The sequence below is a fragment of the Lipotes vexillifer genome, unplaced genomic scaffold, assembly GCF_000442215.2.
Source record: "Lipotes vexillifer unplaced genomic scaffold, Lipotes_vexillifer_v1.1 scaffold510, whole genome shotgun sequence".
Lineage (NCBI taxonomy): Eukaryota > Metazoa > Chordata > Mammalia > Artiodactyla > Lipotidae > Lipotes > Lipotes vexillifer.
In genome coordinates, this window is record NW_006797594.1 from 1,847,851 (window position 1) to 1,863,191 (window position 15,341).

Below are 15,341 nucleotides of genomic sequence, written 5' to 3' on the forward strand. Positions count from 1 at the left end.
TTCTTTGAGGCATAGATTCCAAAATATGAAGATAGGCCAGTTTCTCAAAGAAGAACATTTATTGCTTACACGGACACCAAAGATAAATACCTTCACTAGACAAAGTGGTATGTTTCTGTTATTGTTTTAAAAATATATATATATAATTCTAACAGTTGACTTAGGGATAATTAATCATATGCAGTAGTTCTGGAAAACTGAAGTCCAGGTATGTAGGATGTAGCCTTCCGGTCTTTTGTATTAATCCAACTATAGCTTTGAAAATATAAACTGAGATGATTCTTAACCAATTCTTAGTTATAGACCATTTTGAATACCTGGTGAAAATAACAGACAGCCCATTAAAATTCACATGCATAGAATTTATGTGCAATTTTAAGGTGCTCTTAGATCCTCCCTTATCCAAAGTTAAAAATCTCTGAGCAAGAAAAATGGATGGACTACTTGATTTTCAGAAAATCCTTTGTAAATATTATTTATTTCCACAAAGATTTTGAGATACTGAGCAGTACTGAGTTTGAGGTCATTCTCCCTAATAAGTTTCTAGTGCATGTATTCTGTGCTGTGGCTTAAACCAAAACCAGGCAGGAGTTAATAGGTTAGGCAGCGGGTAGAACAGACACCACTTTACAAAAGAGAGAAAGAAAATTAAAATGATACACACACAAATGCCTAATTTAATAGAAGGTCTTTCTTCCTCGGCACAGAGATAGGATATAAAAGAATTCCTGAAAGGGTCTCCACATGGATTTCCAGAGGAAATCATACCATCAAAGGAGTGCATAGATAGTGTAGCAAAAAACGATGGCAACAAGAAAATTAGCCTACAAAATATGTGCAGCTCATTTTAGTAATACTTCCTGATTTGTAAAAAAGGGTATATCTGTGTATGTATGTATTCTCCAGTAAAGCACACACAAATATATAATAGTAAAAGATCAAAGTACGCGTTCCAAAATACATGTCAATTTCTGGATACAAAGCAATAAATTATTGGAAGACAGGTACCAAAAACCAAAATATGCCTTGGTTATGGAATAGCCGCTCTGAAGTCATTTTTCTTACTATTGATTACGTAATCAATTCAGTTGGCTCCAAACTTAAGAAAATACATTTCTGTCAATTTCATAGAAGAGAGTGTGTACCTTTCTACCCTGTGAAGAACACGTTTCCAGTTCAAGTGAAAGTAGCAGCAAGTCAAGGTTTTTCCTCACAAACTTAGGCATTAAAAAAGTATTAAAATATGAGTACTGTATAAAAATCAATAATGAGGTGTCTAAATTGATTCCAAATAGCTCTCATCTCAGGTATTGTATAAGTGTGAGATAAATTTAGAGAGTATTCCACTAACATTTTAAGTACCTAGATGCAACCAGTGATGAATTATATCTAAAAATAGACTTTTGGAGAGAGACCTTCAACATGGCGGAGGAGTAACACGTGGAGATCACTTTCCTCCCAACAAATAAATCAGAAATACATCTGCATGTGGAACAACTCCTACAGAGCACCTACTGAATGCTGGCAGAAGACCTCAGACTTCCCAAAAGGCAAGAAACTCCCCACGTACCTGGGTAGGGCAAAAGAAAAAAGAAAAAACAGAGACAAAATAGGGACGGGACCTGCACCAGTGGGAGGGAGCTGTGAAGGAGGAAAACTTTCCACACACTAGGAAGCCCCTAAGCAGGCGGAGACGGGTGGGGGGTGGGGAAGCTTCAAAGCCGTGGAGAACAGCACAGCAACAGGGGTGCAGAGGGAAAAGCGGAGAGATTCCCGCACAGAGGATGGGTGCCGACCAGCAGTCACCAGCCCGAGAGGCTTCTCTGCTTACCCGCCGGGGCACATGGGGGCTGGGAGCTAAGGCTCAGGCTTCGGAGGTCAGACCCCAGGGAGAGGACTGGGTGAACACAGCTTGAAGGGGGATAGTGTGCCACAGCTAGCCGGGAGGTAGTCCAAGAAAAAGTCTGGAGCTGCCTAAGAGGCAAGAGACCATTGTTTCAGGGTGCGTGAGGAGAGGGGATTCAGAGCACCGCCTAAACGATCTCCAGAAACAGGCGCAATCCACGGCTATCAGCATGGACACCAGAGACACACATGAGACACTAAGGCTGCTGCTGCAGCCACCAAGAAGCCTGTGTGCGAGTACAAGTCACTATCCACACCTCCACTCCCGGGAGCCTGTGCAGTCCACCACTGCGAGGGTCCCGTGATCCAGGGACAACTTCCCCAGGAGAACACACGGTGTGCCTCAGGCTGGTGCAACGTCATGCCAGCCTCTGCCACCGCAGGCTTGCCCTGCATTCGTATCCCTCCCTACCCTCAGCCTCAGTGAGCCAGAGCCCCCTAATCAGCTGTTCCTTTAACGCCGTCCTGTCTGAGCAAAGCAGAAATGCTCTCCGGTGACCTACATGCAGAGGCAGGGCCAAACCCAAAGCTGACCCCCAGGAGATGTGCGAACAAAAAAGAGAAAGGGAAATTTCTCCCAGCAGCCTCAGGAGCAGCAGATTAAATATCCACAATCAACTTAATGTACCCTGCATCTGTGGAATACCTGAATAGACAAGGAATCATCCCAAATTGAGGAGGTGGACTTTGGGAGCAACTATAGACTTGGGGTTTGCTTTCTGCATCTAATTTGTTTCTGGTTTCATGTTTAACTTACTTTAGTATTTAGTTTATTATCATTGGAATATTTGTTTATTGATTTGGTTAGTCTCTTCCTTTATGTTTATATAGAGAGATTTTTTTTTTTCCTTTTTCTCTTTTTGTGACTGTGTGTGTGTATACTTCTTTGTGTGATATTTTTTCCTTTTATTAACACTTTAAAATTTTTTTATCTTTAAAATTTTTTTTTATTTTTTAGTTCAATAACTATATTTCATGTAATTAATTAATTTATTTGTTTTCCTTCTGTCTTTCTATGTTTCTCCCTTTACTTCTGAGTCATGTGGCTGACTGGGTTGTGGTGCTCTGGCCAGGTGTCAGGTCTGTGCTTCTGAGGTGGGAGAGCCAAGTTCAGGACACTGGTCCACCAGAAACCTCCTGACCCATATCAATCGGCGGGAGCTCTCCCAGAGACCCATATCAATCGGCGGGAGCTCTCCCAGAGACCCATATCAATCGGCGGGGGCTCTCCCCGAGACCTCCATCTCAATGCTAAGACCCAGCAGCCTCATCCGAAACCCCAAACACAGTGCTGGACACCCTATGCCAAACAACTAGCAAGACAGGAACACAACGCCATCCATTAGCAGAAAGGCTGCCTAAAATCATAACAAGGTCACAGACACCCCAAAACACACCACTGGACACAGTCCTGCCCACCAGAAAGACAAGATCCAGCCTCATCCAACAGAACACAGGCACCAGTCCCCTCCACAAGGAAACCTACACAACTCACTGAACCAACCTTAGCCACTGGGAGCAGACACCAAAAACAATGGGAACTATGAACCTGCAGCCTGCAAAAAGGAAACCCCAAACACAGTAAGTTAAGCAAAATGAGAAGACAGAAAAACACACAGCAGATGAAGCAGCAAGGCAAAAACTCACCAGACCAAAAAATGAAGATGAAATAGGCAGTCTACCTGAAAAAGAATTCAGAATAATGATAGTAAAGATGACCCAAAATCTTGGAAAAAGAATTGAGAAAATACAAGAAATATTTAACAAGGACCTAGAAGAACTAAAGAGCAAACAGTGATGAACAACACCAAAAATGAAATTAAAAATTCTCTAGAGGGAATCAATAGAACAATAACTGACGCAGAAGAACGGAAAAGTTACCTGCAAGATAAAATAGTGGAAATAACTACCACACAGCAGGATAAAGAAGAAAGAAAGAAAAGAATTGAGGACAGTCTCAGATATGACTGGGACAACATTAAATGCACCAATATTTCAATTATAGAGGTCCCAGAAGAATAAGAGAAAAAGAAAGAATCTGAGAAAATATTTGAACAGATTATAGTTGAAAACTTCCTTAATATGGGAAAGGAAATAGTCAAGTCCAGGAAGCGCAGAGAGTCCCATACAGGATAAACCCAAGGAGAAACACATCAAGACATATATTAATCAAACTATAAAAAAATTAAATACAAAGAAAAAATACGAAAAGCAGCAAGGGAAGAACAACAAATAACATACAGGGGAATCCCCATAAGGGTAACAGCTGGCCTTTCAGCATAAACTCTGCAAGCCAGAAGGGAGGGGCAGGACATATTTAAAGTGATGAGTGGTTAAAACCTACAGCCAAGAATACTCTGCCCAGCAAGGATCTCATTCAGCTTTGAGGGAGAAATTAAAACCTTTACAGACAAGCAAAAACTAAGAGAATTCAGCGCTACCAAACCAGCTTTACAACAAATGCTAAAGAAACTTCTCTAGGCAGGAAACACAAGAGAAGGAAAAGACCTACAAAAACAAACCTCAAACAATTAAGAAAATTGTCATAGTAACAAACATATTGATGAGTATCTTAAATGTAAATGGATTAAATACTACAATGAAAAGACAAGGCTGGCTGAATAGATACAAAAACAAGACCTGTATATATGCTGTATACAAGAGACCCATTTCAGACCTAGGGAAACATACAGATTGAAAGTAAGGGGATGGAAAAAGATATTCCATGCACATGGAAATCAAAAGAAAGCTGGAGTAGCAAATCTCTTAACAGACAAAATAGACTTTAAAATAAAGTCTATTACGAGAGACAAAGAAGGACACTACATAATGATCATGGGATCAATCCAAGCAAAAGATATAACAATTGTAAATATTTCTGGACCCAACATAGGAGCGCCACAATTCAAAAGGCAAATGCTAACAGCCATGAAAGGGGAAATCGACAGTAACACAATCATACTAGGGGACATTAACACCACACTTTCACCAATGGACAGCTCATGCAAACAAGGAAACACAAGCTTTAAATGATACATTAAACAAGATGAACTTAACTGATATTTATTGGACATTCCATTCAAGAACAACAGAATACACTTTCTCCTCAAGTGTTCATGGAACATTCTCCAGGATAGATCATATCTTGGGTCACAAATCAAGCCTTAGTAAATTTAAGAAAACTGATATGGTTACCAAAGATCTTTTCTCATGAAAACTCTACGAGACTAGATATCAATTACAGGAAAAAATTTGTAAAAAATACAAACACATGGAGGCTAAACAATACACTACTAAAAAACCAAGAGATCACTGAAGAAATCAAAGATGAAATTAAAAAATACCTAGAAAAAAATGACAATGAAAACACAACAACCCAAAACCTATAGGATGCAGAAAAAGCAGTTCTAAGAGGGAAGTTTACAGCAATACAATCCTACCTCAGGAAACAAGAAACATCTCAAATAAACAACCTACCCTTACACCTAAATTAATTAAAGAAAGGAAAACAAATAAACCCCAAAATTAGCAGAAGGAAAGACATCATAAAGATCAGATCAGAAAAAAATGAAAAAGAAATGAAGAAAACAATAGCAAAGATCAATAAAACTAAATGCTGGTTCTTGAGAAGATAAGCAAAACTGATAAACCATTAGCCAGATGCATCAAGCAAAAAAGGGAGAAAACTCAAATCAATAGATTAGAAATGAAAAAGAAGTAACAACTGACACTGCAGAAATACAAAGGATCATGAGAGATTGCTACAAGCAACTATGTGCCAATAAAATAGACAACCTGGAAGAAATGGACAAATTCTTAGAAATGCACAACCTTCTGAGTCAGAACCAGGATGAAATAAAGAATATGAACAGACCACTCACAAGCACTGAAATTGAAAATGTGATTAAAAATCTTCCAACAAACAAAAGCCCAGGACCAGATGGCTTCACAGGCGAACTCTATCAAACATTTAGAGAACAGCTAACACCTATCCTTCTCAGACTCTTCCAAAATATAGCAGAGAGAGCAACATTCCCAAATTCATTCTATGAGGCCACCATCGCCCTGATACCAAAACCAGATAATGATGTCACAAAGGAAGAAAACTACAGGGCACTATCACTGATGGACATAGATGCAAAAATCCTCAACAAAATACAAGCCAGCAGAATCCAACAGCATATTAAAAGGATCACACACCACGATCAAGTGGGGTTTATCTTAGGAATGCAAGGATTCTTCAATATATGCAAATCAATCAATGTGATAAACCATATTAACATGTTGAAGGAGAAAAACCATAACATTATCTAAATAAATGCAGAAAAAGCTTTTTAGAAAATTCAACATCCATTTATGATAAAAACCCTCCAGAAAGTAGCCACAGAGGGAACTTACCTCAACATAATAAAGGCCATCTATCACAAATGGACAGCCAACATCGTTCTCAATGGTGATAAACTGAAACCATTTCCTCTGAGATCAGGAACAAGACAAGGTTGTCCACTCTCACAATTATTATTCAACATAGTTTTGGAACTTTCAGCCAAAGAAATCAGAGAAGAAAAAGAAATTAAAGGAATCCAAACTGGAATAGAAGAAGTAAAGCTGTCACTGTTTGCAGATGACATGATACTATACATGGAGAATACAAAAGATGTTACCAGAAAACTACTAGAGCTAATCAATGAATTTGGTAAAGTAGCAGGATACAAAATTAATGCACAGGAATCTCTTGCAGTCCTATACACTAATGATGAAAAAAATATGAAAGAGAAATTAAGGAAACACTCCCATTTACCACTGCAACAAAAAGAATAAAATACCTAGAAATAAACATACCTAAGGACACAAAAGACCTGTATGCAGAAAACTGTAAGATACTGATGAAAGAAACTAAACATGATACAAACAGATGGAGAGATATATCATGTTCTTCGACTGCAAGAATGAACATTGTGCAAATAACTATACTACCCAAAGCAATCTACAGATTCAATGCAATCCCTATCAAACTACCAATGGCATTTTTCACAGAACTAGAACAAAGAATTTCACAATGTGTATGGAAACACAAAACACCTTGAATAGTCAAAGCAATCTTGAGAAAGAAAAACGGAGCTTGAAGGAATCAGACTCTCTGACTTTAGACTATACTACAAAGCTACAGTAATCAAGTTAGTATGGTACTGGCACAAAACCAGAAACATAGATCAATGGAACAGGATAGAAAGCCCCACAATAAACCCATGCACATATGGTCACCTTATTTTTGATAAAGGAGGCAAGAATATACAATGCAGAAAAGACAGCCTCTTCAATAAGTGGTGCTAGGAAAACTGGACAGCTACATGTAAAAGAATGAAATTAGAACACTCCCTAACACCATACACAAAAATAAACTCAAAATGGATTAAAGACCAAAATATAAGGCCAGACATGATAAAATTATTAGTGAAAAACATAGGCAAAACACTGTATGACATAAATCACAGCACGATCCTTTTTGACCCACCTCCTAGAGAAATGGAAATAAAAACATAAATAAAGAAATGTGACCTAATGACACTTAAAAGCTTTTGCACAGCAAAGAAACCATAAACAAGATGAAAATGCAACCCTCAGAATGGGAGTAAATATTAGCAAATGAAGCAACTGACAAAGGATTAATCTGCAAAATATACAAGGAGCACATGCAGCTCAATATCAAAAAACAAACAACCAAATACAAAAATGGTCAGAAGACTGAAATAGACATTTCTTCAAAGAAGATATACAGATGGTCACAAACACATGAAAGGATGTTCAACATCACTAATCATTAGAGGAATGCAAATCAAACTACAATGAGGTATCGCCTCATACCATTCAGAATGGCCATCATCAAAAAATCTAAAAGCCATAAATGCTGGAGAGGGTGTGGAGAATAGGGAACCCTCTTGCACTGTTGGTGGGAATGTAACTTGATACAGCCATTATGGATAACAGTATGGAGGTTCCTTAGAAAAGTAAAAATAGAACAACCATACTACCCAGCAATCCCACTATTGGGCATATACCCTGAGAAAACCATAATTCAAAAAGAGTCATGTACCACAATGTTCCTTGCAGCTCTATTTACAATAGCCAAGACATGGAAGCAACCTAACTGTCCATAAACAGATGAATGGAAAAAGAATATGTGGCACATATATACAATGGAATATCACTCAGCCATAAAAAGAAACGAAACTGAGTTATTTGTACTGAGGTGGATGGACCTACAGTCTGTCATACAGAGTGAAGTAAGTCAGAAAGAGAAAAACAAATACCATATGTTAACACATATATATGGAATCTAAGAAAAAAATAATTGGTTCTAAAGAACCTAGGGGCAGGACAGGAATAAAGATGAAGACGTAAAGAAAGGACCTGAGGACATGGAGGGGGGAAGGGTAAGGTGAGACGAAGTGAGAGACTGGCATGGACATATATACACTACCAAATGTGAAACCGATAGCTAGTAGCAGGCAGCCACATAGCACAGGGAGATCAACTCGGTGCTTATGACCACCTAGAGTGGTGGGATACAGAGGGTGGGAGGGAGACACAAGAGGGAGGAGATATGGGGATATATGTATATGTATAGCTGATTCACTTTGTTATAAAGGAGAAACTAATACACCATTGTAAAGCAATTACACTCCAATAAAGATGTTTAAAAAAAAAAAAAAACAGTTGGGCTTCCCTGGTGGCACAGTGGTTGAGAGTCTGCCTGTTGATGCAGGGGACACGGGTTCGTGCCCCGGTCCGGGAATATCCCACATGCCATGGAGCGGCTGGGCCCATGAGCCATGGCCGCTGAGCCTGTGCATCCAGACCCTGTGCTCCACAATGGGAGAGGCCACAAAATTGAGAGGCCCATGTACCGCAAAAAAAGAAAAAAAAAAAGAAAAAGAAATAGTTAACCAATAAGGACCCACTGTATAGCACAGGTAACTCTACTCAATACTCTGTAATGACCTATATTGGAAAAGAATCTAAGAAAGAGTGGATATATGTGTATGTATAACTGATTTGCTTTGTTGTACAGCAGAAATTAACACAACATTGTAAATCAACTATACTTCAATAAATATTCATTAAAAATAAATAAATAAATAAAAATAGAGTTTTGACTTACTTGGGCCAATAAGTTCTTTTTTAATTAATCTATTTTGAGTTCTGGTCACTTTTAACCAAATAGTACAGGCATATGTAACCGTGATTGAGTCCAAGTCACAGTGATAAAAGACAAGGTCAACAAAAGTTCCACATTAACTAATATTATCATTAACAAATATTTGCACAAAGTAATGAATAATACAGAGTTTGATAATAAAAACATCATACTTTAATCTAGCCTACTCTTCAAATAGAAAAGTAGATATAAGAGCCCAGATAACTGTCAAGAATAGAGTTTATGAAATATTTTATATGTCTTACCTACGTCTACTTGCTTTTTAGCTTGCTAACATTTTTCTAAGTAGTTCTCTATTAAATTCTTCATTTTTTTTTCCCCCTAGGCTTCCAAGTTAACTCTTTTCTTCACTGGACTTCTTTCCTATTTCCTTTCCATTTTTCTTTTAATTTTTCAATTCATTTATTTTTTTATACAGCAGGTTCTTAGTAGTCATCAATTTTATACACATCAGTGTATACATGTCAATCCCAATCACCCAATTCATCACACATACACCCACCGCCCTGAGGAATTGCCCCCTTGCTGCCCATACGTTTATTCTATGTCTCAATTTCTGCCCTGCAAACCGGTTCATCTGTACCATTTTTCTAGGTTCCACATATATGCCATAGTATACAATATTTGTTTTTCTCCTTCTGACTTACTTCACTCTGTATGACAGTCTCTAGATCCATACACATCCCAACAAATGACCCAATTTTGTTCCTTTTTATGGCTGAGTAATATTCCATTGTATATATGTGCCACATCTTCTTTATCCATTCGTCTGTCAATGGGCATTCAGGTTGCTTCCATGACCTGGCTATTGTAAATAGTGCTGCAATGAACGTTGGGGTGCATGTGTCTTTTTGAATTATGCTTTTCTCTGGGTATATGCCCAGTAGTGGGATTGCTGGATCATATGGTAATTCTATTTTTAGTTTCCTAAAGAACCTCCATACTGTTCTCCATAGTGGCTGTATCGTTACATTCCCACCAACAGCAAGAGCGTTCCCTTTTCTCCACACCCTCTCCAGCACTGGTTGTTTGCAGATTTTCTAATGATGCCCATTCTAACTGGTGTGAGATGATACCTCACTGCAGTTTTGATTTGCATTTCTCTAATAATTAGTGATATTGAGCAGCTTTTCATGTGCTTCTAGGCCATCTGTAGGCCTACTTTGGAGAAATGTCTATTTAGGTGTTCCGCCCATTTTTGGATTCGGTTGTTTGTTTCTGTAATATTGAGCTGCATGAGCTGTTTATATATTTTGGAGATTAATCCTTTGTCCATTGATTTGTTTGCAAATATTTTCTCCCATTCTGAGGGTTGTCTTTTCATGTTGTTTATGGTTTGCTTTGCTGTGCAAAAGCTTAGAAGTTTCATTAGGTCCCATTTGTTTATTTTTGGTTTTATTTCCATTACTCTAGGAGGTGGATCAAAAAAGATCTTGCTGTGATTTATGTCAAAGAGTGTTCTTCTTATGTTTTCCTCTAAGAGTTTTATAGTGTCTGGTCTTTCATTTAGGTCTCTAATCCATTTTGAGTTTATTTTTGTGTGTGGTGTTAGGGAGTGTTCTGGTTTCATTCTTTTACATGTAGCTGTCCAGTTTTCCCAGCACCACTTATGGAAGAGACTGTCTTTTCTCCATTGTATATCCTTGCCTCCTTTGTCATAGATTAGTTGACCATAGGTGCATGGTTTTATCTCTGGGCTTTCTATCTTGTTCCATTGATCTATTTTTCGGTTTTTGTGCCAGTACAATATTGTCTTGATCACTGTAGTTCTGTAGTATAGTCTGAAGTCAGGGAGTATGATTCTTCCAGCTCCGTTTTTTTCCCTCAAGACTGCTTTGGATATTCGGGGTCTTTTGTGTCTCCATACAAATTTTAAGATTTTTTTGTTCTAGTTCCGTAAAACATGCCATTGGTAGTTTGATAGGGATTGCATTGCATCTGTAGATTGCTTTGGGTAATATAGTCATTTTCACAATGTTGATTCTCCCAATCCAAGAACATGGTATATCTCTCCATCTGTTGGTATCATCTTCAATTTCTTTCGTCAGTGTCTGATAGTTTTCTGCATACAGGTCTTTTGTCTCCTTAGGTAGGTTTATTCCTAGGTATTTTATTCTTTTTGTTGCAGTGGTAAATGGGAGTGTTTCCTTAATTTCTCTTTCAGATTTTTCAACATTAGTATATAGGAATGCAAGAGATTTCTGTGCATTAATTTTGTGTCCCACAACATTACCAAATTCATTGTTTATCTCTAGTAATTTTCTGGTGGCATCTTTAGGATTCTCTATGTATAGTATCATGCCACCTGCGAACAGTGACAGTTTTACTTCTTCGCTTCCAATTTGTATGCCTTTTATTTCTTTCTCTTCTCTGATTGCTGTGTCTAGGACTTCCAAAAGTATTTTGAATAACAGTGGGGAGCGGGGACATCCTTGTCTTGTTCCTGATTTTAGAGGAAATGCTTTCAGTTTTTCACCATTGAGAATGATGTTTGCTGTGGGTTTGTCATATATGGCCTTTATTATGTTGAGGTAGGTTCCCTCTATGCCCAGTTTCTGGAGAGCTTTTATCATAAATCGGTGTTGAATTTTGTCAAAAGCTTTTTCTGCATCTATTGAGATGATCATATGTTTTTTCTTCTTCAATTTGTTAATATGGTGTAGCATGTTGATTGATTTGCATATATTGAAGAATCCTTGCATACCTGGGATAAATCCCACTTGATCATGGTGTATGATCCTTTTAATGTGTTGTTGGATTCTGTTTGCTAGTATTTTGTTGAGGATTTTTGCATCTAATTTCATCAGTGATATTGGTCTGTAATTTTTTTTTCTGTAGTATCTTTGTCTGCTTTTGGTATCAGGGTGATGGTGGCCTCCTAGAATGAGTTTGGGAGTGTTCTTCCTCTGCAATTTTTTGGAAGAGTTTGAGAATGATGGGTGTTAGCTCTTCTTTAAATGTTTGATATAATTCACCTGTGAAGCCATCTGTGCTGGACTTTTGCTGGAAGATTCTTAATCATAGCTTCAATTTCATTACTTGTGATTGGTCTGTTCATATTTTCTATTTCTTCCTGGTTCAGTCTTGGAAGGTTATACTTTTCTAAGAATTTGTCCATTTCTTCCAGGTTGTCCATTTTATTGGCATAGAGTTGCTTGTAGTAGTCTCTTTGGATGGTTTGTATTTCTGTGGTCTCTTTTGTAACTTCTCCTTTTTCATTTCTAATTTTATTGATTTGAGTCCTCTCCCTCTTTTTCTTGGTGAGTCTGGCTAATGGTTTATCAATTTTGTTTATGTTCTCAAAGAACCAGCTTTTAGTTTTATTGATCTTTGCTATTGTTTTCTTTTTCATTTATTTCTGATCTGATCTTTATAATGTCTTTCCTTCTGCTAACCTTGGGTTTTCTTTGTTCTTATTTCTCTAGTTCCTTTAGGTGTAAGGTTGGATTGTTTTTTTGAGATTTTTCTTGTTTCTTGAGGTAGGCCTGTATAGCTATAAACTTCCCTCTTAGAACTGCTTTTGCTGCATCCCATAGGTTTTGATTGTCGTGTATTCATTGTCATTTTTCTCTAGTTATTTTTTTATTTCCTCTTTTATTTCTTCAGTGATCTCTTGGTTATTGGGTAACATATTGTTTAGCCTTCATGTGTTTGTGTTTTTTATGTTTTTTTCCTCTGTAATTCATTTCCAATCTCATAGCGTTGTGGTCAGAAAAGAAGCTTGATATGATTTCAATTTTCTTAAATTTACTGAGGCTTGACTTGTGACCCAAGATGTGATCTATCCTGGAGAATGTTCCATGCACACTTAAGAAAGTGTAATCTGCTGTTTCTGGATGGAATGTCCTATAAATATCAATTAAATCTATCTGGTCTATTGTGTCATTTAAAGCTTCTGTTTACTTATTTTCATTTTGGATGATCTGTCCACTGGTGTAAGTGAGGTGTTAAAGTCCCCCAATATTATTGTGTTACTGTCAATTTCCTCTTTTATAGCTGTTAGCACTTGCCTTATCTATTGGGGTGCTCCTATATCTGGTGCATATATACTTATAATTGTTATATCTTCTTCTTGGATTGGTCCCTTGAACATTATGCAGTGTCCTTGTCTCGTAACATTCTTTATTTTAAAGTCTATTTTATCTAGTATGAGCATTGCTACTCCAGCTTTCTTTTGATTTCCATTTGCATGGAATATCTTTTTCCATCCCCTCGCTTTCAGTCTGTATGTGTCCCTAGGTCTGAAGTGCATCTCTTGTAGACAGCATATATATGGGTCTTGTTTTTGTATCCATTCAGCAAGCCTGTGTCTTTTGGTTGGAGCATTTAATCCATTCACGTTTAAGGTAATTATTGACATGTATGTTCCTATGACCATTTTCTTAATTGTTTTGGGTTTGTTTCTGTAGGGCCTTTTCTTCTCTTCTGTTTCCCACTTAGAGAAGTTCTTTTAGCATTTGTTGTAGAGCTGGTTTGGTGGTGCTGAATTCTCTTAGCTTTTGCTTGTCTGTAAACCTTTTGATTTCTCCATCGAATCTGAATGAGATCCTTGCTGGGTAGAGCAATCTTGGTTGTAGGTTCTTCCCTTTTATCACTTTAAGTATATCATGCCACTCCCTTCTGGCTTGTAGAGTTTCTGCTGAGAAATCAGCTGTTAACCTTATGGGAGTTCCCTTGTATGTTATTTGTCATTTTTCCCTTGCTGCTTTCAATAATTTTTCTTTGTCTTTATTTTTTGCCAATTTGATTACTATGTGTCTCAGCCTGTTTCTCCTTGGGTTTATCCTGTATGGGACTCGCTGCGCTTCCTGGACTTGGGTGGGTATTTCCTTTCCCATCTTAGGGAAGTTTTCGATTATAATCTCTTCAAAGATTTTCTCTGGTCCTTTCTCTCTCTATTCTCCTTCTGGTCTGGGACCCCTATAATGCAAATGTTGTTGCTTTTAATGTTGTGCCGGAGGTCTCTTAGGCTGTCTTCATTTCTTTTCTTTCTTTTCTCTTTATTCTGTTCCACAGCAGTGAATTCCACCATTCTCTCTTCCAGGTCACTTATCCGTTCTTCTGCCTCAGTTATTCTGCTATTGATTCCTTCTAGTGTAGTTTTCATTTCAGTCATTGTATTGTTCATCTGTTTGTTTGCTCTTTAATTCTTCTAGGTCTTTGTTAAACACTTCTTACGTCTTCTCAATTTTTGCCTCCATTCTTTTTCCGAGGTCCTGGATCATCTTCATTATCAATATTCTGAATTCTTTTTCCGGAAGGTTGCCTATCTCCACTTCATTTAGTTGTTTTTCTGGGGTTTTTATCTGGTTCCTTCATCTGGTACATAGCCCTCTGCCTTTTCATCTTGTCTTTCTCTGAAAGTAGTTTTTGTTCCACAGGCTGCAGGACTGTAGTTCTTGTTTCTGCTGTCTGCCCTCTGGTGGATGAGGCTATGTAAGAGGGTGGGCCTGGGTTCCCTTCCTGTTGGTTGTTTGGCCTGAGGCAACCCAATACTGGAGCCTACCTGGGCTCTCTGGTGGGGCTGATGGCAGACTCTGGGAGGGCTCATGCCAAGGAGTACTTCCCAGAACTTCTGCTGCCAGTGTCCTTGGCCCCATGGTGAGCCACAGCCACCCCCTGCCTCTCTAGGAGACTCTCCAACACTAGCAGGTAGGTCTGGTTCAGTCTCCCCTGGGGTCACTGCTCCTTCCCCTGGGTCCCGATGCACACTCTACTTTGTGTTTGCCCTCCAAGAGTGGAGTCTCTGTTTCCCCCAGTCCTGTCAAAGTCCTACAATCAAATCCTACTAGCCTTCAAAGCCTGATTCTCTAGGAATTCCCCCTCCCATTGACCAATCCCCAGGTTTGGAAGCCTGACGTGGGGCTCAGAACCTTCACTCCAGTGGGTGGACTTCTGTGGTATAAGTGTTCTCCAGTCTGTGAGTCACACACCCAGCAGTTATGGGATTTGATTTTACTGTGATTGTGCCCTTCCTACTGTCTCATTGTGGCTTCTCCTTTGTTTTTGGATGTGGGGTATCTTTTTTGGCAAGTTCTAGTGTCTTCCTGTCAATGATTGTCCAGAGCTAGCTGTGATTCTGGTGTTCTCACAAGAGGGAGTGACAGCACAGCCTTCTACTCTGCCATCTTGGTCAGTTCTCTATTAAGTTCTTTCTACTGAATTTCTTGCCATTAGTTCTGTTTCCTGACTGGACACTAATTGATTCATTATTTTT